Genomic DNA, 26,580 nt, shown 5'->3' on the forward strand with positions numbered 1-26,580 from the left:
TGAAAAATTGCTAATGAAAGAAATACTGTTAAACTCGAAGTTAAACTTCACATGTCAAGCGAAGTAATCAAAGTATATAACACGTTTCTTTATGTAAACCCGTTACTGGGTTTCGTGCCGGTTAATTTATCGCTCGACAAAAAGCTCCTCAATCACTCATTTTTCAAGAAAAAAGTGAGACACAGTCAATCATCATTCCGGGAATGATATACTTAAATTTCCGCACTTTTTTCGATGTATCATAAAAGTTTGGAAAGCTCGACATTAACGTAATCCGGATGGCGCAACGTAACACGTTCACGAGAGTAAAAGCAGCAGCACGAAGGCATCCTGTGTCGAAGGAGCAAGCGGGGAACGGTAGGAATAAACGGTGTCCCGCAGGAATGCACGGACAAAGGGAAGAAGAGTTGACTAGGCATCGTCGGGACGACGCAGTCGCGGAGTGGTTGGCATCGAGAGGAATCGAGCGAGCGAGCGGCTCGGAGCGGCGCGGCGTCTCGCGTCGGTCGGTCGGGGTCGGTGACTCGAACGGTCGCCGATCCGTCAGTCGATTACTCCGGGGATCTTACGTGAACATGGAAACAGGTTCTTGGAATCCGGTTCTCGATTCTACATACGACTCTAATCAACGCGGCTAGATTGCTGCATCGTATACAGGCCGTAGACTTGGCTGCTATACCGGACGGTTCGCCGCATGCGTTACATACGTTCGTTATTCCCTTCGGTGGAAGCGTAAGTACGTTTGTCCGCGTTGGAATCGGCCGATTCGTTCAGCTTTATAAAAGCCACACGACGACGACCGCGAGAAGAGGATACACCGAGGCGAACCGGTCCCGCGATTTGCGCTAAAACACCAACATTGTTAGCCCGACCATACTATGTTCGCCTCGCGAGGAAACGAGCGGATCGACAATTTTATGCAGCCTATTCGTCGTTACGGTAGCTGCCAATTATTGGGGGTTTCACTCGACGGCGCTTTGACAATGTTTCTATCGATGACACTTGCTGCTCTTTTAAACGACTCCGCTGTCGAATCAATTTTAGGCGAATCGAATCCTACTTAAAATGTCAACTAAACTCTCCTGAATCGATCTAACCCAACACGAAGCATCGCATAACCCAACTTAGTACAAAATAATCCGACGTAACATAACTTAGCGGAACTTACTAAGAGTCTGGAAACTTGACATTGGAACTATAAGAGTCAAATGAAAGTCCGAGAACGATCCACTGTCAAGGAGACCACATTAGATCCTATTTGCACGAGGTTTAGATTATATTTACGTTAGGTCACGTTAGTTAAGCTAAATTGGATTAAACGTGGCTAGGTTAAGTTCAGAACGTAGTTCAATGTAAACTTAGTGTTCGGTGAAACGCTAAATAGTTGCGACAAATATTGACTGCCTGTCAAAAGAAAGGAAAGTAATATTCAGTGATTACTTATGCAATAAAAGGAAGGTAACGTTTAGGTTCCAAAGTTGAACTGTTTAGGCCGTGCCTCGATCGCCGGTGAGTCAGAACACTTCATTTTATATACATAAATGCAGCGCTAAATGAGACAGCTGTTTCTCGACGGAAACGATCCCCATCCCGGTGGAAATGGCCTCTCTCTTCTCATGTGTGGCATCGTAAACGCTAATTTATATCAATCATATCCGTGGTCTACGATGCTGTCCCTGCGGGAGGCTATCGCTACTGAAGATTCCATTTTAGTTCTCATTTACTTGAACTTGATGGTGATTATCGTAAATAGAATATGGGGTATGAAGTGTGATTGGAAGATGCTCGAGAAGAATTTTCTTTGCTTTATTAAGAGCATTTTTTACTCTTACTGATTGCGGTTTAGCATAATAGGTGTCAATAATGTCTTCGTTCAGGTAGTGCTTCAAAAATATCCGATACCGATAGTTTCAAAATTAACAACACTAGATAGAATTGCAACTCGCTAAAATTGATGGTATCGATTCCATTATTCTCATTACTATTTCAAGCGGAGAAGATATTAATTATCGACTCGAAATCAATAGTACAGAGATTTGAAGATGCGGGTACTTGGAGATACGAGAGTCTAGAGATCGGAGACCCGAGGACGTAGGAGCCTGCTGATACGGAATCTAGTAATTTAGTGACGCGGAGATGTAAGTATCTGGCTACGTAGGGATCTGAGAATACGGAGATCTAAAAATCTAAGGATCTCGGTATTCGAAGATTGAAAGTTCTGGAAATTTAATAGTATATAGATCTGGGGATATAGGCCTCTGGAATTTAGGAATACACGATTCGACGTAACCCACACGCATGTTTCACTTTTATAGTACAGATAACATCATTTTTACTTATTTCATTTCCCCTTGAAACGCTCACGACCCTCAGTTTGCAGCGAACGTATTAAACTTAACTATCGTCTTTCTTAAAATAAACTTTTAGTACTTTTCAACGAGCCTAATCATTTCCTCGCAATCTTTCCATCAATTATACGGTATATCTTAAATCTCCATTGCCATTGGAAGTCTTTTCGTTCCCAGCATCGAGCAAATAATAAGGATCGTTGAAGCGCATCTGGCATTCCTAGACGGTTAGCGTTGCTCGCGATAATCGTAATCCACTTTTCGCTGGATGGTTGATTCGTGTATTGAATGTAATACCCGCGAGCGGCCAGATACTTAAAAAACGCTTTAATACCGAAACCTGTTTTCCACATCGCGTCGTTTCGAAGGTAACGACGTCGAAATAACGCTGACCGCTTAATGCGCCTTCTTAACCAGTAAATTTTCCTCCGTTTCGTTCGCGAGTCGCAGCGTCGATTGTTGTTCGGTTTCGCCGCGGTCGTCGCGTAAAAACGGCCGATGTCCGTAATTCAGGAAATCAGGGCTTCCTAATTGCCCGCTACGGTGGATCACGTTCGCGAAAAAGGTAGTCAGCTTCGAAAGAACCGTCATCGGGACCATGGGTTCCCGCAAAAAGACTTGTTGCTTCGGTCGAGGGTCTGAAGCGGTGCTCCGACGACCACGACGATTGTGTAAATCTCCTCATTTGAAATGCAGTACATTATTCTCGAGGGGCACTAAATAAGTAACTGGCTTCGTAGCTGGACGAAATTTAATTGGTCTTCTTGCTGGCTGCGCCTACGGTATCGGATCTCGACAAAATGCTCATAATTTCGCAGCCACGGCGGTCCAGCCTCGAAAACAACAGCTGATGAGCTAAGCAGCAGGTGTACGTCCCTGCTGTTCTCTTTTTACATTATCTTATCTTATAACTTTTTGTCGCTCGGACAGTACAGTTTCTTTATTTGCGTTTTTACGTCGTTATTAATTTTTTGCATTCGCCCACTTGGTTCAGAAAATTAAAGATCAAAATCACGTACCTACATAAACATTCGCGGTCCATTTGTTACGCTACTCTTTTATTGTTTCGCTATCGAACCAGTGTTGGAAGCGCATTTTCTTCCGCGGTTACAAACGAGCCCCGTTTATTTAAAATCCCTCCGTCCGTTTCCTTGTCCGTCCGCTCGCCTTCGCGCATCGGCATGCCTCAACAAATAGATCGCAACGAATTTCATCGTCGGAAGATCCGTAACGGACAACCGCGGCGTGTTTCATCGGGCGGTGAATGTTTCGCGGGCAGCATCGTGGGTCGGCAACAACATCGTGTAGTACCAGCACCGTAAAGGATGTTCGTTTCGCGGCGATCTGTAAAAGCGAAAGAAGTTAGCTGCGCCGGCAGTCGGAATCGAAGCTGGCGGTATCGACTCCTGACGCGACCCGGGGTCACGGAACGGTCCAGGAAACACGTGCAGCTCGCAACGGGCAGCCGTCACGCGGCCCGTACGCTCGCTGCGTGTCGCTCGCATACCTGTAACAAGACGGACAATAACAGGCGTTAGAGCGCGGCGCAGCTCGACGATGTTGGACGTCGAACGCGTACACGACACCAAAGAGAGCGACGAGGAGGCCGCGCGACACGGCCGCGAGCGGAGTCCGACTCGCCGAGACAAGGGAGAAAAGGGAGAGAACGGAGAGCGCGATACGCTCGAGCCGGTGGGAAAGAAGAGGCCTAAGAGTGGATCGAAGATGTAAGGAGGCCCGTGCATCACCTGTGTCGGCCCACGGCCCACGGCTATTGCCGCTGGCGTGCCGATGCAACCCGAAGGCCCGAACCAGGGGTGCAACAACAGCGGAGGGGAGAGAGGACACGTTCGAGGAGGGAGCGGGGCCTCAAGCCCTGTCAGCCGACCGGAGAAGAGAGGGGGCCCCTGCGTGTGTGACAAGTGAGGCCCCGGGAGGTATCAGCAACCACCACAATCGCGTGGACGCGTACCGGTCGTTCCACGTCAAAACCCACCAGTGTTGCGATCGTAGTAACCAATTTTTTTTAAACTCTCGGCTTTCGCTGACGATCTCCGTCATAGGATGTGCAAATTTTTCGAAACATTACATTTCCGACGAGCTGGTCAACCTCGTCGTCTCAATCGCGTTATTACCGCTCTAATTAAACGTAATCTTTTGATCATGAGTACCGATCGGTAAATACTGTATTTGGCCGTCCGTGGTGTTTGCGCGACGGCAAACGATATGCCATACAATAGCAAGTATGGAAATAACCTGCAAATCAATGATAAATCAAATATTGTGCGGATGTTTAAAAAAGGTACACGGGTAAAGGATCAAAGCTTTACGTTTAAAGTAACAAAATATTCCGGCTTGCTCCAATTTTTCGAACGTCCAATATTAATGCATCGGTAATCGCCGGAAACAGAAACGTTTTCATCGATGTAAACTTAAATTTGAATTTTGACACGGAATGCCGCGTACGTATCCGAGGGAGGCACGGGGTGTGTGGGATAGGGAGCGAAGGGGAATCAGCTGGAGAACGGACGAAGAGGTGTTGGTGAACGAAAGAAGGAAACGAGATAGAGGGATCGAGTATTCTCTGTTACCGCGAGGGCAAAGGGTGGAGGGACGAAGCGTTCTGGAAGCGAGAGAGAAACCGCGCGGCTGCCCTCCGGCGCTCGTCCGACGGCATTCCTTCCACCGACCGAGTCGCCTCTTCATTCTTCTTATCGGTCCCTCTTTCTTCCTCCCCTTTTGTACTCGAACGCTGCTCCTTCGTCGCCACCCCACACTCCACCCTGTCGTTCGGTCGCTTAGGTCCCAATTTTAGTCTGGAAAGACGCCTAAACACCCGACTTTGTCACCTGCCGCCCCCTTTAGCCCTCCGCTTCCCGTTTCTTCGACGACGCTCGTTCCTCCAACAGGACCACGGTTCTTAACCCTGACTCGAACAGGATATTGGGCTTTCTAGCTAACCCAATGGATCGATACCCTGTCGCGTATCCTCCGATATTATATGGGCATGTATTATTTCGTCACGCTCCGTATGGACCCATTCGGTCCATGGTCGACGGTTTTTACAAGGTTTCTCTAAAGAATGGTGTAGCTTGTTTTCATAATTGGATCGTTTTATCAGTGTCCCAACGTGTTATTACGGAAACTTGAATCCGAACTAACGACGCGCGTTTAAATAAATTTCAATGGAGAGCTAGCGGTCGCTGGAACATAACGCGACCTCACGTTCCACGCACGTTCGTCACGCTTCCAAACACGGCGACCGAAACGCGGCTCGGAGAAAGTCGTAGAGAAAAGAAAAGTTCAATTGTCCGACTGGTTTCAGCTATCTGTTCCCCCAGCCGTCGGAATCCACGGTGGAAAGAATGTCGTTGATCGAACGGTGAACCTCTAACCAGATCTCGATTAATCGCCAGATCATACCTCGGTAAACAAATTAAGTCTGATCAGCGAAGCTTTCTACGCAGTGTTTCGCAACGCTGCTGCAGTATGTAATCGAGATTCAGGTCATAAAGTAAATCGCGCGAATGATTTATTACATATTGGAAATCATCTACTCGAATATTAGATCCCCAGTTCTTTCTTGACGCCGAGCGAAACATAACTCGTTCGATAGACCGAGCGAGATATCCCGTCCGTAAGGCGGTAAGCAGACACGGGATAATTGTTTCCTAAGTTCCAAATGATCCAGGATGGTTGGAAGAACCGCAGAAGTAGAAGGATGATCCTCGGCACGGCTTAACGGACGCGAGGACAAGAAGAAACTGCCCGCGATGAATCTTGCCGGGCGTAATTAAAAGTAATTTTCTTAAGCAGCGCGGTATCGGTCGGGGCTGAATTTCAACGCGAGATAACATCAACGGCGCATAACTTATACAGAGCGCAGAAAAACAAATACATTTCCGACGGTCAGGCCATTATACGTTGCGTTATTTATCCTTGATGATCATGAAATACCGGTTCCCCGCGGCTCGGCTTACGTACAATAATTAACGTACGATAGTAATAACGATAATTCGAGATCTCGCGCAGCATTCCGCGCTACCGGACAAGCAGCTGCCGTCTAGCGAGCTTCATTCATCGATCTCGAGCTCTACGGCTAGGACACGACTCTCTTCTAGTTTCATCGCGAGGTTGTTCGACTATACGCTCGTTATCAGCGCCGGGATGTATAGTTCGTTGTTACGTAATCGTGAACGTACACTTCTTAAGAGCGAAGACACAGAGAAGGATCTTTCACCGCCTGTTTCCGAACGTTGTTCTTCGCGCTCAGGGTCTCCAGCATCTGTGTCCTTTTTTGGGTCTAACACTTCTGTAGTTCTAACTTTCCCAAGGTTGTCCCTGGAACTTCGACCAACCAAGTTGAATTGTTCAGATTTACTAAACCTGGAGGAAAGAACGCGCTTGAGTCCGGTGCGAAGCGGACACGAATGCAACGCTCGCTGATTGTTTTCTGGAGAAGGCGCCGCTCGGAGTTCCGGGAATACCAAGATCGTCGCCGGAGCTTTCGCAAAGCAGGTAGACGGGTCGACAATTACGGCCGAGAGTCGATATCATCAGGTGGAGGCGTGCGCTTCCACGAGCACAGACACGTGAAGCGTGCACGAAATCGCCGGTCGTTAAGACGATTCCACAATGACACCGATAACATTCAGCACCGTAGGTACGTAAGGGAGGTTACATTGATTCGCGTAATACCTGTGACTAAAGGCAACTTGCAGAGCGATGGAAGAAATCACGGTTCGAGGACGATGGTTGAGGTCCGAGGGTGAGGTGTGGGAGAAGAGAAAGAGCAGAAGGAAAGGACGACGATGTGGAAGAGTAAAGAGGGGCAGTCCGTGGGGCCCCTTGAAAATTACAAGCTATACGTTGTTCCAAACCGACCATCTAAGATAATACCTGCTCACCCTGCAGCCATAATGAATATGTAAGACAGATTGTAGGCTAAGAGGGAGCCTCCGCAGCTACCGCAGCGCGATACGGTTGTCCATGCGCAGATTATATTCCAGGCCCGATTACGCACGGCCGGCCGATAATTTATTATTTGCCGCGAGTAAAAATCACCGAAGAAACGACCCGCGGCGTTCGTTCGAGCCTACCTGGTACGCGTTACGCTTAGACGATTCTGCTAGGGGTGTAAGAAAACCCGATCATCCTCGAAACGGATCGTGTTCGAGCTACGGAGGTTCTAGATTAGGAAATCCTTGAACCAGTTCAAATTCTGTTCTATAGATTGCAACGATTCGTGTAAAGAGTAACATCGATGCAAGGCAGTCGAAGAGTAGGTTCGGAACTGAAATCGCAGCGGAATAAAACCTCTAGGTGTCTTCCAAGCAGAGTTTCGTTTCGATCCCGTAGGTTCTGATAAGCGCGTTTCTTGACACCAACGACGTCCGGTCGTGCGTGCCGTTACTAGCAGGGACAGAAAGCTGAAAAAGACAGACGAGAAGGTGGAGCGACGAGAAAGAGAGAGACAGCGGTGGCACAGAGCAGGTGCCACGTGAAGTGAATGACTGGTGAGACGATGGTGGTGGCGGGTCCGGAGACGGAGAAGGGGAGAAGGTTTAGCGAGTAGCGTGAGTGAGGTGTGTAACTCGAGTGAGCGTATAACGCGAGTTTGGTGAATGAGGCGAATGAAGTGAAACGCTCGAAGTCGACGGCGCGTGCAACGAGTGGGTGATACGCTTTCTAATTATCGAGATTAATCCGCGGGGAAATAGAAGCGGGCGTGTGCCAGCTTGACGCGCTTTTGCCCGCCGCGCCGTTCTTTTTTTTCCTCTTTTCCCCTTCGACACCCGCGCGGATTTGCACCGCACCAGACTTGACACCGGTTCTCCGTGATTTTCCCGCATACCTGCAACCCTATGTCGCACGACATGACCCGCATTCTCGCTTATTTACGCTGTTCACGTGTGTTGCCTTTCTGGAAAATGCCGCTGGACGTGGCTCCTGCTCGCTTTGCTGATGACACGGTCCGTTATCCTTTGTAACTTTGCCCGTTCGGAGTTGATAGGCAACCCTGGCAGAATTATCTTCGGCTTTTGTGTGTCGCGAACGATAGGATTGGTTTCAGCAACCGAATCATTTCGAATTGACTCTTCCAGCGTGGAGAACGTGCAAATCCGATTTTATTTGGTCCGTATAATTTCGTAAGTTACGATATTTAACGAGGGACGTTGTCCGCGATGAAAATTTATGAATCTGCTCGTGCAACCTTCTTCTTGCGTCACCAGTTTCCTTAGAAGAGCCTGCTTCCGAGCGCACGACCGAGAAACCATTACCGTATCGGACTATTGTTTTGCTAGAATAGAAAAGCTTGCCTAATTGTAATTTGAAACAGACGCGAAGTTGCATACTCCTTTGACCAAATCTGGTCACCGGTTGAAAGTACGCACGATCCTTGTTTAACGGCTGTTACAAACAGGGTGTCGCCATCGAAGAAAAAGCATTAAGCAGTCCCGACGACATTAGCATTGTTTGTTCGGAACTTGGTCTCTTACAAATTTCCTAACATGGAATGTTGCTGGCACGAAACACCTTGCGAGCCACGGTTAGCTTGGCTGGAAGCTGGAATCAGGGCATACTTGTCGTTCGCCAAGGCGGGGTAGGAAGTGCACCGGCAACAATAATCAATGGAGTTGCTGCATTGGGGTGTGGCGCGCAGTACCGGCGCCTCCTTGCTGTCCGACGTACTTCGATCGTACCCCCTTTGCAACCCTACCTCTTCCTCGCCGTCTTCTCTTTCTCTGTCTGTCTGTCTCTCCTTCTCCTTTTCTCTTTCTCTGTCTGTTCTTCACCCACTATACCCCTCCTTCGCGATATCGACGAGCCATCTTGTGCCCTTCCACTTGAACGCCACCGACGGAAAGCCAGGAACGCGATGTGCCAGAGAACCAGCCTTGTCTTGGCAAACGTTCTCGATGTACCTCTCCTTCTTATCCTCTTCGTTCGAGGAAAAGATATTTTTGACAAACCTGCACGAACCAAATGGACACAAGACCCTCCCCATTTTCAAATAAATACCTACTACACAAATACAATAATTCGATCTCTGAAAGTAAGTGAAGAATTCCATAGTGTACGCGCTAGTAAATGAAAAGTCATGCTATGTTTTTCCGGTTCGTCTACGGGTTAATTGCCTTGGACATAGCAGTTCGTTTAACCGGATTCGTCACGTCCGCGCCGTTTGCGCGATCATCCTCTAATTGATTCGAGCCACACGGAATAATTACCGGCTAGCCGCGGCAGCCCTTATCGGTATATTAAGATCGTTTAAACACAGGTTGTCACCGGGGTATCGACAAATACGGGGTTTCGGGTGCCGGCGAGCCAGGTAAAAGTGCGGCTTTCGACCGCCTTTGGGACTGGTTCCATGGCGAGGGCACGCGTGGGTGGAAGACCAATCACGGTAGCTCCAGGCAACACACGGTGCAATTCAGCGTGTGCAGGTGCAACGCAACGGAACAGTGGCGAAAGAAGCGGAGTTGCGCTGGTCAGCGCTGACACGCCCGGTTGCTCGCGCTTCCGGCGCCACCGTCGAACGCTGCGCTGCCTTCCACCGGCCTACTGGCGCCTACGAATTTGCGACCACCTTGCTGCCAGCTACGACTCGCGTTCCGTTCTAAATGTGACCCGAACATCTTACGAAAGCTTACAAAACTCATCAAATTTTCTGGCAGACGATCCAAACCCTGCTTCGCATTTATGTCGCGTTATTGCACGTGCTAATTCTACCACTACACCGGTCATTGACACATTCAATTCCGTTGAGGGTTCATTCAAATTTTATGTTGAATGCAATCTTTTCATATATGTGAAAATTTTATACTTGTCGGAGTAATATAAAATAAATAGTGTCAATCATTGTACCAGATTACTTATGACACTGTGTTACCACTTGTCAAGTAAGAACGTGTTGAGAAAACATTTTGTGATCGAACTGTACTCCGAGGTGACAATCACATAGTTCGATTAATTAACATTATTAAGTTGCAGCCAGTGCTCCTTTCGGTAAAAGAACGTATCCTTTGAAGGATCGAGGTATTTTCGTGAAAATTGAGGCACAGAGGCAGCGTTGAACGAACGACATTAATACGTGCATCGTTTCTAAAATGCCACGGCTAATTAACATAAATAACGCGTACAGCATTGGCAGCGTGCTACGTCGCGGATGTAATATTTAAACGACACCGCTTTCTACGTTCGCTGCAATTTATTCAAGAAGCAATTACCGCTTGGCGAAGCTATATGTTATTACAGCTAATTGGAAATCGACACTATCAGACGCACCGAAAGCATCGTGTGTCTTATAATCCCTGCGTTAATCACTTTAAGTGGAGGTCGGTAATTAGCACAAAGCGCGACAGTTTTACCTTTCGATGTATATTTACCTCGGAGTCGCGGTTAACTTTGATAAAGTTAATAGCGATTATGTACAAACTTTATTTAATTGCGGTAACAGTGTCTCTTAACAAAATCCCCGATATCATTGACAAGTATCCTCAAATCTTAATGGACATTGTTAATTATCCGTAGCAATTTCGTTTTAAACGAATGTAATGTAAGTCAGCGAGAAAATTGATAAAATTGTCGTTATTTATCTTTGGGTATTTGGTCATTTTGGAATTCAAATCAAATCGTAATGATACAATTAAATTTATTTATGCGCACGCGTGGCGGTACGGCGATACTGGCCCAACGTATTAAATCCTTGAGCATTTTTGTGTGTCCCAAAAGAATTATCACAATATTACCCGTTACCTTATGCATAAATTAAAATATTGTTGCTCGTAATCGGGACATTGTCGAGTACCAGCAAGGAAAGCAGCATAACTTTTAATTATAACCGAAGAAAATTGGCCGCATCTTCGTCCTTTGATTAACTCGATGATCATTTGTCCACCGACACCGTTATCTTTCTCTCGTTGATCGATCGTGGACCAAAGTAAGATCGTTTCGCGGCAATGTTGCTGGAACGATTGATCGATCGACGTTAAGTACGCTGTTCGTCTTGTCTGGCGAAAATAAATGTCATTCCGCTGGCCCATTGCATTCTTAGCCGCGTTACATCATTACTTGGCCGCCGGCTGATGTCTCGTACTCGTTGTTTACTATCGACAACAGATCTTGTTGCTCGATCGGAAATTTATTTGCCAATGACACGACATCGGTATGATCGATTCTGTCTGGCTACTGGTTTAGTACTTACCGATCGTAAAAATTTCAACTTCGATGCAAACCATTCGATAGAGTCACGATCGTTCTGATACACCGGTGTTCATCTTCTTTTTACAAATTGGGTTCGTACTTTTATGGTTTGTACGGATGCAATGGTTTCTATAGTCGTGTGATTATGTCAAAGATACCACGAATGTTACTTATTTATTTTTTCTGTTGTACGAACCACTGCATTAAACTAATAACTTACGATATAAAATATTTTGTATAATTTGCTTGAACATTTTGTAAAAATTCTATCATAGTGATTATAAATAATCTAACTCGAATTGTCATCGACAAGGCATCCACTTGTCTCATTTCCGATTGCATACAACCAAGTGTCGTTAGAATGAAGATATTTCTCATAAGTAATGTAATAAAACAATCCGTTGTCCTCGCCATTTCCACGGCGACAGGTATACGCGTGACAAGACGTATCTTTTTCCGCGTCGTATTATTAATTGTCTGTGTACGTATCAGATAAATAATGCGCGAGCATTAATTTTCATAATGATTATTACGTTTAATGATAGCTGTATCGTTACGTCCCGTTTCAACGCATAATTTTGCGACATTATGTTCCCGCTTACTTAATCACCAAGATGCGGAAGCTACACTCGTTAACACTCGCCTAAACAATACCGGTTCAATTTCAACCTCAAATTACATTACATAATGAGGAAATACAGAAAACTGTAATAACTATCTCGAGTTCTGCTTGTATTATAAACAAACACCAAAATGTGTCGACAAAACCAAACTAACAAAGGGGTCAACGTGCTCGTACCAGTCACGAGAAAGGACTATCTGGTCCGGTGTTTCGATTCCGTTTAACGAAGAAGGGGGGAGCCCGAGGGACGTCGATGAAAAGGTGTTTCGTTCCCACGTAAACTCCATAGGGAGTTTTTCCGATTCACCGTGAGTTGCAAACCTAAATGCTCGGTAGCTCGAAATCCCAGATTGTACCGACGCATTGTGCACTCATTGTCCCATTGAACGAGGAACATTTTTAGACACCACTTAGGAGCTTTCCCGATGGGGTGACACGCAGCTACGACTCATCCTTATCTACTCTTCTTTTATTTATTTTTTTTCGTTCTCACGGACCCTATGTTCATTGTTCGCGTTGCTTTTAGCAGAAACGTTATCCGCATTTTAACGAACAGGAGCAGGAGAAAATACTGACGCAGAGGATGGTTCGCAAGCTGAAATGCTTCTGCAATTCGTGATTACGTCAGAGTCATTTATAAATATAGATTCCATTCATGGACCAGACTTGCTGTCTGCTTTCTACGAAAAATCTGTCATCAAATATTCTTTCGCGCATTTATTTACGTATATTATAAATTAAATCCGTGAATATGTTATGCGGTATATTTTTGTTTCGCGTATAATCGCATATTCAGAAACGTTATTTTATAAATCGCCAGCATGTCAAATAATAAATAACCAGTTGATAAATTCAATATACGCAGTTTCACACCATTCTATAGGATAAACGCCTTAATAGTTCACTAAATTAAGTAATATATAAACAGGAACGTGGCCATTTTTCTGTCACCAGTAACGTCGCGACGTTTAATTGCGTGACACCGATCGGCCACATGTTATATGTATAATCCACTAAAAAGATCATCGTAAACATTCGCCGAGACAGTCCACGTCACATGGTCACTGTTTAGGTCAATTTCACGTGTCATAGACTATAAACCGGTATCGTGTTTTCGTGATGAAACCTGTAAATTATCCAAGCGATGACCAAATAATGCTCGAACGATAGAAATCATATTACATAACAATGAACCCACTTTTGAGTAAAAAGCCTGAGAATCTTCCTTGACATTTCATAAAAGTTTACGTAAAATAAGAAGAACGTTTAGTTTCTAACAAGCATCACAAAGCTAAACTATAATTAAAAACGCATTTGTAAACGTGCGTTTAACTAGCAGTGCCAGGAATGCGAGGCAAATTGTAGACGTTACGCGCATGAGTTCTCTCTATTTTTCGAATGCTCACGATAAAATAGTGTCCGATATAAATTATTAACATCGAAAATTACAGTTCAATCAGCGGTTAGCCGTCGATGCTGCGCAGCAAAGGCGTAGAATATTACGGTGGTAACGAGCAGTCAAGAAGCAAACAATATGCAACCGGGTAAGCAGATACCATTTACGTATCATGGGTATTTATATTTCGCGCGGTCTACAATTTCGAAACACCTTGCGATGCTGCTCCTTTCATGGGGCTACGTTAATCGCCATGTGCGTCCGTCAAGCTGAATAAAGTAAATTACACGAAGCGAAGCTTACGTGCCGTGAATTGTATGCCCCTTGCTTTATTATTCGACGCCAGTGTTACTCAGCATCGGTGTTCTGCATTGTTGGGAAGATAACAACCCCTCAGATACGCTCCGTTGTTTGTTACGCGGTCTGTGTTTAGTAGATAAATTTATCCCGGATAAGTAAAAATGTCGGGATCTAATTTCGAATATTATACGGAGACCAGGTAAATGTTACAAGTAGTCGGGAGCGTAAAAAGCCTTTGTGTACCAATCAGTTACTCGGCACGAGAATATCTCAGAACCTTCTCGTATCTGGTTGTTGCACCGTCTCGCGATCAACTTTACAAAGAACATTGTCAGGTCCGTGTATTAAGTGAGAAAGAAGAAACGATTTGCCGGAGCAACCGGCTGGTAAAACTTCGTTTAGCATCGCATCGGGGTGAAACAAACCGGTCGCGTGCGTGTTCGCCTGCGTACGATGAGCAGGGCAGAGGGTCAATCTCCTCGTGTCTTCTTCTTGGCCTTCTTCTTCTTCTTCGTCTTCCTCTTCTTCTTGATCATCCTCGTCTTCTCTCTTTTCCTTCCACCTAACTATTTTCTTGTTCCTCTTCTTCTGCTTCTTCTTCGTTGATCCCGCGCCTCTCGCCGGTATAACAGCCTTTTTCTTCGCGTGTTTTTGATCTTCTTCTTCTTTCTCTTTGACCACCCGTCCGCTCGCTCGCCCGGAGGTCGGACATCATTGTCTCATCTTCCAAAAGGAAATGAGACCAAAGAGAAGGAAGAAAAAGAAACGAGACGCGTATTCAATCCGGTGGATGCGCGAAAGGTAATCAGTTACTTCCGCTGAGCCGCCATCAAATAAGCGATAATTATAATTTTATACCGTGTTGTTTCGCGTGCTTGATAGAAATGCGGCGTTATGTCTTCATCAGTCTGGAATCAGGATTCAACCTTGCAGTTATTAGAGTGCAGATATTCATGCAATTACCGTGGTGTCAAAAAACTTGTTACAAGAAATGCAAAACTATCGTTTGCTTGAATTCTGAGAATATAAAGATCCAGCAATTTAGAAATTTGCAAGATTCCGAAAATCGAAAAATTTGAAGATCCTTAAGATCTAGAGATGTAGAACGTAAAGAATTTCAAAATGTCTGATACAATCGTAGACATGTTCCGTTTTCATGGAGTGATGTCAGAGTCGCGGGAACGATGTCCTCCTTTGGCAGCCATCATAAAACGAAAAGTGGGAATAAGGAAACTGTGAAAGAAATTCCGTGTATAGTCTTTCCGCATATTCTCCCTACTCCGCGAACAATCATTAAATTAACCTCGAGATTGCTCGCTAAATTTCATGGAATACGCCGAACGTTCCCGTCGCCCGGCTAATTCATACTATTATCGCGAATGTATCATCATAAATTTGCATACGCTATTACGACAGTCTACGAGTTCGCGCGAAACGAATCTCCATACGGTTGTACGGTGAATCGCGGCAACGTGTTTCCATCTGACGGGACCACCTGCGTTACCTACGGTGCCCGAATACCGTACGATAGATTAATTACGGGAACGTGTCGGAGGAAAGAAGAAACAAAAAAAGAGGGGTTCGTTACCTTTCGCGACGCCCAATTGGCCAAAATTTATCGTTTCCGTATTTTTACCGCCTTTCGACTTTACACCGCCTACTTTTAAGGATCAACAATTATCATTCCGCGCCATGTAGATTCCAGAATTTTGCCGTAACTTTATGGCTACCTACCATGGCACGTCGGATATCGTGAAACACGAGGAACGAACGCTTTCGGTTTTACGCCCTACTCTAAGTTCGTGCGGACCTTTTTATTATATGACAGGTGGGTTCTTCAAATTAGCATGGTTACGCGTTGTATAGGCACACGTTTTAGCATCGTGCGCTGTTATTTCGGCACGTTGCATCGGAGGCATGAACAACCGTCGCTCACGAACGACGAAATTCTCTTCTAGCCACGATCGGCGCAAGCAGCCGCTCGGATCGGCGTGTCTGCACGCACGCGAGCAAAGGAATCACCGTGAAACGCTAACGTTATAATAACGGTCGTAACAACGGCAAGAAGTCGTAATTTAAATTGAGTTCCTCGCTTGTCCGTCGGTAATTGCTTCATCCCGAACTACTTGAAACGGAAACGCGAAAGAAAGACCCTTAGGAATCGGAGGAGGAGAGACAGGGAGCGAAGACGAGGCGGGACGAGAGGAGAGTCGAAAGAAGAGAAGATGGATCATAGCCGGGTGGGTGTGAGTGATATTCTGCGACGCAGGTTGGGGTGAGCTGATCTAATTGATGGCCGAGCTGGGGACAGAGCCAGGATATGACGCGAATCCATTGTGGCCCACATTATTATAATATATATATTGTATATACGTATCCTCTGTCACCGATATCGCTCACGCCAACGACGTGACTGCAACAACGAGCGAGAAATATGCGGGGAAAGAAAAGAGACAGGGTGACAGGCCACCGGTGTAATAATACGTCGACATTGTTCCACTCGACAGTTAGGGAGTGCGGTTAGTAAGTAACAGACAGATTGTGGGATATATCGACGGCGGGTCAACACGCGTAATCGTGTACGCGCGAAACTGTGCGGTGATTATGTTCTTGGTGCTGCGTCAGTCGGTTCGAGTATTTTCGTTGGTAACGTGAAAATTCTTCCACATACGTCTTCGGAAAATCGCGAACTCTATAAAATGATACCGATTGCGAGCGGTAACGTTTATTCTCGGATATCAGTGATACGTTACAAAATTTGTCAGGAAACGACGAAATCGAATAAAGTGTATCGGATCCAAAGCGTAATCAAAATCGGTTTCCCAGTGACGTGTTCAGCGCGCGCGACAGTTCGGTTCAGGATGACCCAGGCCGATAATCCGTTGACGGTTGCATCGTCGGGCGGAGGCCGCGTCTGCAAATACTCGGCTAGTACACGCATGCATGGCGTTCATCTTCAAAGTGGTAACTGAGATCCCCCGGTCCGGCGATTCGTTAAAAGACATGTTGGTAAGTCGTGCATGCCGCGCGAGCGTCAAGTGAAATTGAAGCGCATCCACTCGAAAATGAACGGGCATAGACGTCTCCGTTGCGGCGAGGTGCGACGGGAAAGTCTTATGAGCCTCCCCGCTCACCCTTCCGCGTTACGTTCTTCTCAGCTATGAAACTTATAATGAAGAAAATCCTCGAGACGATCGAATATAGGAGACTGCGATATAGAATTACTAAAGCGAGCAACCGTGCAAGTATCTTCCCCTTCCGTCCTCCGTTTCACCCTATCCCCTTCGTTCACCCTTCCCGGTGGCAAGCCACCCTTTGGCTGCCTTGAGATTCAAAGTGTCCTCGTTATAGCCGAGTGGATGACGCTTTAACCAGGGCCGCGCGAACCGCCTCGGCGTCTAACGTTTAATTGCATCGGACTTTAGCGCCGGATATAACTTCACTGCCGGAAATTAACAGGCTTTAATCATTGCCTATGCGCGACACATGGTCTCGTGTAAATTATACGCGAGGTGTATACACGATTACACCTATTGCTTCTAAACGCGCTTGTAGCGAGAGCAACGAGCGCGTGTAAAATTAGGCTGTGGGAATAAACGGGTAACGTGCCTCGGTCTGAATCGCCCGGGCTTACGAGCGTATCCGCCTCTGGACGACCGTTATTAGAAGATCGAGCAAAACGTCACGTAGTGATAATTAATGTCCCGATACCGGCAGGAGAAACGCCCGGCCGGTTCCGAGTTATTACCGATTGATTATGCAATATATTTGCGAGCGAATTTCACGCATTCTTTGTATTTCTCTTTGTTGTTTCGCGATTCGCGAAGCGTTTCAACCGGTGTAATCGAGTTCCGATTCTACAGTTATCGATTCGATAAGGATCGATGTTCCGCATTAGGTGCGGCTGTAGGAGCGAAAAAGTCTGTGAAAAGAAGTGAAAAGACTGTCGTACAAATGGAATTCTTTCTATGGCATACTCCACTGCTAAAGCTCAGCCGCCAGGGAGGGAAGTGGCAATGTGGCTTAGCAAATAATATAACAGTGAAATTGTAAAATAATAAAGAGATTTTCAGTCAATGAATTTTATAACAAACCGAGTGTCTACATACGTGTAGAAATGAAATAACAATGTAAATGTCTACATATGTATGCTGAAGTATCCTTGAAGAGGTTAAATGGAGAAGGAGGCTAGTAAAAGAGGAAAAATTGAAAAGCATCGAAGAACGGATGCACATAATCGACGAAGTACACGGAAGCAAAGAGTCGCGTCCTCGATGGAAGTCTCGAGTTAACCGAACGCGACTCAGCAGCGATGTATCGACCCACGAGATCGTCCAGGACAAGGCGAAAGCCGTATGCTAGCACCGCGAGCGGTGGTCTCGGACCTTGGTTCGAACTTATCGGACACCCGATGGGCACCGCCGGGGCCCGAAATAATTGCCTGCAGTGAAATATAAATGATACCAAGATTGTGGAGCGACGATGGGGAGAAAGAGAGACGGGGGATGGGTTACAGGGTTTGTTTTCTACGGTGTCCGTGGCTCCTTGCCACGTGTGCACGTATGCGTGCGTGGCCCGTCGACTGGCTACTTGGTACGCGAGACGTACGCGCACGTAATTGCGTGCCCGTCCTGAAATTATTCATCTCCCCGACCGCGGCTGATCCCAAGCACCGCACGGACCGGCCAACCACCACCGGAGCCAACCAGCCCCAGCGGTATGATAATGCATAGAAGTGCCAGTCATTATACTTATACATAGCCGGTGTATCCACTGCCCATCCTACCTAACTCGCTACGTAGATTACCCACCACCTTGAGCCCTGCTTCGGCCGCCTCGATTCGGCTCCCCTTTTCCTTCCCTTCGATCCCCATATTTCTCTCTTACTTCCCTTTCTTCTTTGTACTTGCCATTCGCGAGATACGTGCCACGTATGCCTATGCACCTCCTCTATAAGTCACGGGACACCTTTGAATAAATCTGGATTACGTTGCAGGGTAATTATATTCAACCGTAGGTCGAGGCTGACCGACGTCAATGATAGTTCAAACTTAGGATGTATTTGAGGATAGATTATTTATGGAATGCAATCGACGCTTTGCTATTTCTGGAATCTAAACATCCACTCAATTTAGATACAAGTACTCCTAGATGAGCTTCTACTAATTCTCTAATATCCATCTTCAAATTAATAGGATTTATTCATCTAATACAGCAGTTTTCCAATAAGTGGTTAAGCTGTTTTGTTATTTCATCTGCATATAGATTACACTTCATGTACTTCGTCCGATTTATCGTCTTTACCGCCGAACTACAATTACGTCGTTTACAAAGCTTGTTTCTTTGACATTTTGATACGAACCATTCATAAATACATGAGCGATCATAAACGCAGCAAAATGAAAGATAATTTCACGGAAGCTGAACAGCATTCCCCCGATACAGCTCCCAGGTTACTTTGAATGATATTTAACGTGGTCTTCCCATTAAGCGTAATTTCTCGATTTCAGTCGTTCATCTAACCGAGCTAGTTGAGATTGTGATCTCCATGGCTGGTAATGTGCAATTACACACACGATGTCGTGTAGCGTCATCGGTCTGGATACACAGGAGCGTACTACTTTGATTCTCAACGAAAATGCATCTTTCCTGTAACATGTTACAAGCAAAAGTGTTAACCTGACCTTTTAGACGATGCACTATGAATAGTTACTTAATAAATTCTTCCTGCGGTTAACTATGAATAAATAAACTTACATAGAAAATTTCTTAATAACAATGCTTGAAGATAATATTACATTAAATTTCCAAGAAAAGGAATTTGAAGAAAAGAATTCTTAAGACTTTTTCAACACCTTCTCTTATAAATTGCTAGGCAATTTAGTGGTAACGACAATATTCACTCTGCCAGGGATACGATTCCGAACAGCCACAGGGTACCGCGAAAATTCGAGATAAATTGCTCCAAGAAAGCGTTCCGTTTAAAAACGAACAACCCAGATATTACCCTAAGTGAGTTTTAATGACTCAAATCCGAGCAGAGAGAGAAAGAGGGCACGCCGTAGCGGTATCCGGCGGAGATACGAAGCTTCCCTTGAAATTTGGTTAATCGCAGAGTCGTCGGCACCGTTTACAGGCTGCCTTAACGAGAACGAAAAGCGGAGATCCGCAGCGATCGTCGAAAGAACAGGTCCGCGTTTCATAACGTTAACGTACGTATAATTCCACGCTTCTGGTTCTGGTAAAATCGATGTTTCTGGGAAAATGGGACACGTCGAAACTTTGACGCGTTCACTCGCACTTACGTAGATTCCGTCACTGTAGTCCCATCGCACCTATGTAGATTCTGTATCGATAAACACGAATGTTAGGTCAAAGAGCATTCTATGTCGAGCTCGCGGAAAATCAGAAATTTGAACATCGATCGAAAACACACAGTCTCCGTTTGAAAGCGTAGATCGGTCGATCGTACGCGCATGGAGGAAATTTCGCGCGATTCGAGATATCCGAGCGTATCCCTCTCGCGTCCCCCGGCAGCGCCCGCTTTGTTTCTGTGCCTCTGAGGATAATGAACACAATTACGGCGAGGTTTTTGTTCTAGAAATTACACAGTAGTGCGGGGATGCATGTCTGTGGCTGATTGCTATGCCCCGCCGTCCTTACGGCGATACACCGTGCGTTGCGCGCGCGTGTAAGCACGCGAGCGTCGCATACGAACGCGCGGAACGCGACACACGGCTTCGCGTTTATTCACCAACACGAAGGATTACCCTGACGCGTTCGTACCACCGCGAAGACGAGAAGCACGAGGATGAGAAGAGTCTAGCGGAGAGGCCTGGGGAGGCGAGGCGAGACGCACGAAGGGACAGGGACACGGAGTAAGCTCTAATTGCATTCAATAAAGCAAATAATAGCAAGCTCATTAGAGCAGAGAGAGGAGCTGGCGAGTTGACCGCGGCTCGTATGCCAACCTGCCTACGCTCTCGGACGAGGCAAGGAAGAACGGGACGGACAGAAAGGGAGAGAGAAGAGGAGGAATCGCTGGAGACGAAGGTGGAGGATGAGAGCGGTGAAACCGGGTAGAAACTGGCGGTCGTGCCGTCGTATCGTCGCGAGAACCACGGGTCCAATGTCATTTATTGTCCCTGCTGGACAAGCACAGTTTGCCAGAGCGCACCCCCCTGGTCTGCTCTGCCCACCAAGGGGTGTGAGGAGGCTCCAGTCGATGTCTCAGCACCCGCTCTACAGGGTGATCGAGTTCCGTTATTTCATAACTCCGACAAATTATACGAAATTCTCGCTTAAAACTTTAAGAGTAAAATAACATTCTGTATCACGAAATTCAGAATTTAGTGATATGGACGTTTAAGTACATATTTCCCTAATATGCAAATAGCGCAAAGTTCTACCTTATCCAAAGCAAACCTACGTTGAGCTCGAATGTACATGTTCGTCAATTGCAGCAACTAGACTAACCCTATAGTTTATTATTTGTTATTCGTAAATATGTCGAACTCTGACACTCTGTATATAAATTGGTCATCGATACAGAGCCATACGCGTTCTTCGTTAGCTATTTATCCCCGTTTATTATTATTCGAGCGCATCCCATATACATATACCAGCGATCGGCACTCAACACTCTATCTCGCGTAATCGATGAGTAGCTATTCCCAGGGAATGTCAGACTCGTTCCCTGGGATCCGGCCATCGAAAGGAATTCTTTCGACTCCGGTCGACTGCATGCACGTTATTTAATGCGTGCTCAGCGAATATAAGCGGTTGCCTGTTTTGCTATTCCTTTGTGGCGAAGATGGGTGGGTGGGTTCAGCAGAGTTCTAATAGACGCGAGGCGTGGAACGTTTGCTCTTGAAATACAACCACTTGAGGTTGCAACGGGGATCGTGGACATTCGTGCAAATTGGTTTCAGTATTGTAATAATTTATGCAAATTTGTTGCAAACGTTCCAATGCTGCTTTAACCTAACTCGGGACTAGGGTCTTGTAATATATAAGTTGACTTCCAGGAGCTGGAATTTTTGCCTGCGTGGACCACAATGTTTCCTTTTCTTTGATCGTGAAATGATATAAATTCTACCCGAAGAATATTTTTGATCTTTCTTATCGTTAACCATAATGTTATCATTTTATGCAACATGCTGCTATTTTTTGTTTGCTTCAATTGACATTGTATAAATGTATATTGTAAATACTCGTAGATGATTTTGAGAAATTGTGAAATAATACAGTGTCGCGATAATATGTAAGATGTCCAAAGAGTTTGAATAGCACCGATAAGTGCATCAATTTGGTCGCGAAGGCAAATTAATTTACCTCCCTCCCCATAAAGGGGAAACGAGAAAGAGATCGCGTCTCGCCGAGAGTTTTTTCGTCCTCGACCATAAAGGACAACACCTGAACCGGATCTTATTTCAGCTTAACAGGGAGCGGTACAACGAAGACCGCGGTCGTGCCGTGTCGTTCAGGGACACGAACAATGAACCACACGAACGGACAGGAAAGCTCGTTCCGAACAAATCGAAGCCGTCCAGAAGGGTAAGAGGGAAGCGTTGGAACGGGAACGTACACTCGTGTGCAACGTAAGCTTCCTTCGGATAAAAACTAGTCGGCGGGAAGGAGCCTCCCACTATTCACCCTCGATCGTGGAGAACCAAATATGCCAATTGGAAACTTTAAAATCTGAAAATTTTCAAATTCTTAAATTTCCGAGTTAAAGTTCTAGAGGTAAAAATTTGAAAATGTTTCAGTGAGGAACGAAGGAATAGAAGGATATCTTTCCTCGCGTCGCCATTTCATTAGTCGAGGTTACGATGCCCGGCGATGTACATACAATAAAGAGAAAAGAAAAAAAAGCAGAAGAGTAAAAGGGGGAATCGGCCGCCCCCGACGCGAGTAAACGCCGGTAAGAATGGCCGATTCGGCTAATGTATTCCGCGGTTGTACGCGCTCATTATTCAGCGATAATTAATTGACGGCTATAAATAAGCGGCGCGTCCCGGCACCGCGTAAATAAATGGTTCGCGCGAACCGGAATGGTAATGGTGACTTTGACGGACCGTTTAAACTGGAATAAAGCTTGGATACCTGGTTCCCCCCGGGGTTTCCGTGGGTCCAGGTCCTCCGCTCGTCCGTTCCGGCTAACGAATATAACTCACCTGCCAGGGTACACCGTCTCTATACGGTGTCGTTTCAGCCTCGCGCCATTCCTTGTCCCTCACCACCGACCGGAATATTTACTCGTCGGTTGATCCCTTAAACATTCGACCACCCTGTCCTCCCACCTGTGCCCGTCGCGTCGTTCGCGCGTTCCTCGAGCTTGCGCTTCTCGTCACCCTTGTCGTCTCGTCTTACACCTTCGTGTCGCGATCGTGTTCCTTTTTCGAGTGTCGACAACCAAACCTCTAATGTAATCGCGCCGGACCATCGTTCTGACTTCTCTTCCCTTTGACAGGAGTATCGATCAAACGGGCTGCCGGAACGTGGCTATCCTGCGTGAACCGGTACGTTGTTCTTTTCAACCTTCCATTCTTCTTTTCCTTCGTTTTTTGCAATATCTCTTATTTCTAAACAGTAGTACATTTTTATACTCGATGATGTTGTAGTATCTGTTAAATCATAGTATCTCTAACTTGTAGTGGTAAAATTGACTGAATTTTCCTGCCATTTTCCGGAGTTTTATGAATATACTTACCAAACTACATTCTAACGCTGATCCTACATTTCACGTTTATTATAAATTTTCACCGTGAACGATTATACTTCCTCGTTGTACAATTCCCGAGGTGTTTCGCTGTTTGACACATTCTAAAGAGTATAGCTGTACGATTCGTAACACCAGGACTATAATTTCATCGTCGTAACCGCGCAATGCGAAGTAACAATCAGTAATTATGCCTTTCAGCTCGATAGATTTTATACATATCCTATAAAAAGCTTTCAACATTCGATTTCGTGACACGTTTTAATTTTTTTTCCAAGCTGCCGCCAAGAATTCGACACACGCTTGTAATTATGATTGAAATCACGTCGAGAGGCGGAGTTCAAGTACTTTTCTGCTCGTTTTGCACAGGACGTGATCGTTGATCTATTCCCCGACTAAACGGTACTCTGACCGTGCTGGAGAAATTAATCCAAGATTAGTTACCATTGCGGCGAAAATTAATTGTGCACTGTTCTACGTAGAACAGTGGGCGTGAACAAGGAAGTGAAGGAAAGCCACTGGTTATTACAAAGCCGAACCACAATAACTTCTACTTTCATGAACGGTTACTGCCTTTATAGTGCCGCGATTAGAATTGGGCAGCGGTGGGTTTGAATATGACGTATCAATGGAACATTTTCAGCCTAATCGGTATCCTCAGGCAATACTTCCAGTTTAACGATCAATTAAATACTGTTTGCAACAGATATCGCTACGTCAATACTAATTTAATACTACGATTTAAAATTTTATATTATATTCTCAAATTTTCCAAAGTTTTCTCACTCGAAGAAGACATGCATCATTCCTGGTTTGCTTCTATACGTTTGAGCGCACAGGATAGAACCGAGAGGAGCACAAGTCGACTCGAGAATAGATACATATCGAATCTCTCGAATCTCGCGAAAAAATATTACAATGAATCGAATTGTTATCTCGTGTAATCTTCGGAAGAAAAAGGACGCGGAGTCCCTTCTAATAACCATTTCGGTCGATCGACATTGTTACGGATCGCGGTCATTAGATTCGTTCGCTTGTCCGCGGGTTGACCAAAAAACACGGAGAACCCGGTGAACGTCGTCGTTTATCGGCCCTTTCGCCGTTGGGTTTCATCGGGGCTCGCGCACTTATCTCAAGGGACTTGAAAATCCGGTCGCATTAAGATATCTATCGGAACAACGGATGTGCGCCATTAAACTTTTACTTTATTTAGCGCTCGAAGGAGCCGCGGTTCGCTCTCTGGCGTACGCGACGGAGAAGAAGAAGACGGAATCAGTGGCGTAACTAGGTAGGGGGCAAGGCGGGGCCTGCCACCGAAAATACGGCTTGGATACCTCTACAGGATGACTCGTAATAATCAGTAGGCACAGAACGTTTCTTTTTATTCAAGTCTAGTTGGTGGCAATTTAAAGTTGACGCTAATAGACTCGACTTTTTTGTGCAATTAGACATATTGTTTATATAAGAAACACATTGATGGGACTGAATTTCGGACTGAAAAGATTATCGTAATTTAACTGGAGAATTTTATCGTACGTTGGTGAATTTGAAAGAAAATAAATGTGATGCACACGGTAGTGAATATAGAAATCGAAAGGGTTAACTAACCTAACCTAACCCCTTCGGACAATAATCCCAGTTACGCCAATGGACCGGGGGAAAGGAAGATAGAGAATAAGGAGAGGAGGAGAAGATAGAAGCTACCGTGACAACAACGCGACGTGGCACGGTCGCCAGACTCGAGACACGTAGGGATTGACCACGGTGCCCGATTGTTCTTCGACGTGTAATTATTATTTACGTTTGCTCCTAATGACCGACTCTTGCACGACACCATTTAGAATTGCTAATGGCCGTGCATCTGCGGCCACTGTCAATAGGTAGTAAAACTCATTACCTAGCCGGACTAACTAATTGGATACATCTGGGTTGACGGAATGCCCCCGGTACGATCGGTTATTAAATCGCTGACTCGTCGGGGCCAGCTGAAAGTCCTTATGTTAATATCGTTGCCATTACGGAATAGAACATGGCAACGGCTCGAGAATCGTTTACGTTGTACCACCGGTTTATTAGACCGTACTCTGGACGTGCCTTCCATTTCTTTTTCTCCGGATGTTCGACTCGAAATTCTTCGTCGTGAAACCTCGTCGTAGATGAAAAAAGAAAGGAAAACGTCCACGGCTGAGCGGAGAGGAAATAAAGTCGAACGAATCGTCCAATTAAGGGACGCCAAGGCAAAATGGCGCAACCGAGACGCGGCACAAAACGATTCTTCGAGCATTCTTACTGGAACGCGAACGATTGTTAGCCACTTGTCCGGTGACCGTTCACCAAAACGATCGATTTAACTAGAGAGACGTACGAGCTCGTTACGCATGCATAGGCGCGAGCATAAAACACTGAGACTGCGAGGGCGCGTTAGCGAGTTCTCGCGCTCCTCGAGCCTCGTTCTTTTTCAATTTTCTCGAGAGAATCGACAACGACCCTTAACTTCTCGATAACTTCCTCCCGCAACATTTTTTCCACCAAGCTGTCTCTCGGCTATTGGACGCGCCTTCCGGCGACTGACTCGCGCGAACGACGTCCAGCGAGGGCGACGACGGGCGTCGTTACTCGGGCTGATTTAGTTGAAGGCTGCGAATTTACGGATCCACCCTTTTTGCTGGCCTCTGCTAGCAGAGTTCAGGCCTTTCTCGTTAGCCGCCTACATTATATTACCCATCGAGGGGCATACATCATTCCTTTCTTGATGTAAGTATCTATAACAGCCCGAGAAACATTTGCAGCTCGCGCTACGAGAGACGCCGGAGCCAGCATCGCGTGGGCAGGCGTGTACGAGCGTGCGCGATACCCGCCAAACACCGAGCGAGCGGTCAGCGAGCTCTCGCAATTGATGTACTGCGCTCGACGAACAATGCCTCTCGTACCACGACGAGACGAGTTGCTTCGAACCGGAGCCCACGTGCTTCGACTCTTTCCGCTT

At 45.9% G+C, this 26,580-nt stretch overlaps 1 long non-coding RNA gene across 1 annotated transcript; it reads right to left on the reverse strand.

Annotated features, from left to right (window-relative positions):
* Window positions 1–19,117: 19,117 nt before the first annotated feature.
* Window positions 19,118–24,181, reverse strand: LOC143264538 (uncharacterized). Its single transcript, XR_013038281.1, has 3 exons — window positions 23,586–24,181; window positions 23,050–23,457; window positions 19,118–19,522 (listed from the first exon to the last, which is right to left on the reverse strand). It is a non-coding gene; the product is annotated as an uncharacterized LOC143264538 (long non-coding RNA).
* Between the last annotated feature and the right edge of the window lie 2,399 nt (window positions 24,182–26,580).

The sequence above is a fragment of the Megachile rotundata genome, chromosome 5 (genome assembly GCF_050947335.1).
Source record: "Megachile rotundata isolate GNS110a chromosome 5, iyMegRotu1, whole genome shotgun sequence".
NCBI lineage: Eukaryota > Metazoa > Arthropoda > Insecta > Hymenoptera > Megachilidae > Megachile > Megachile rotundata.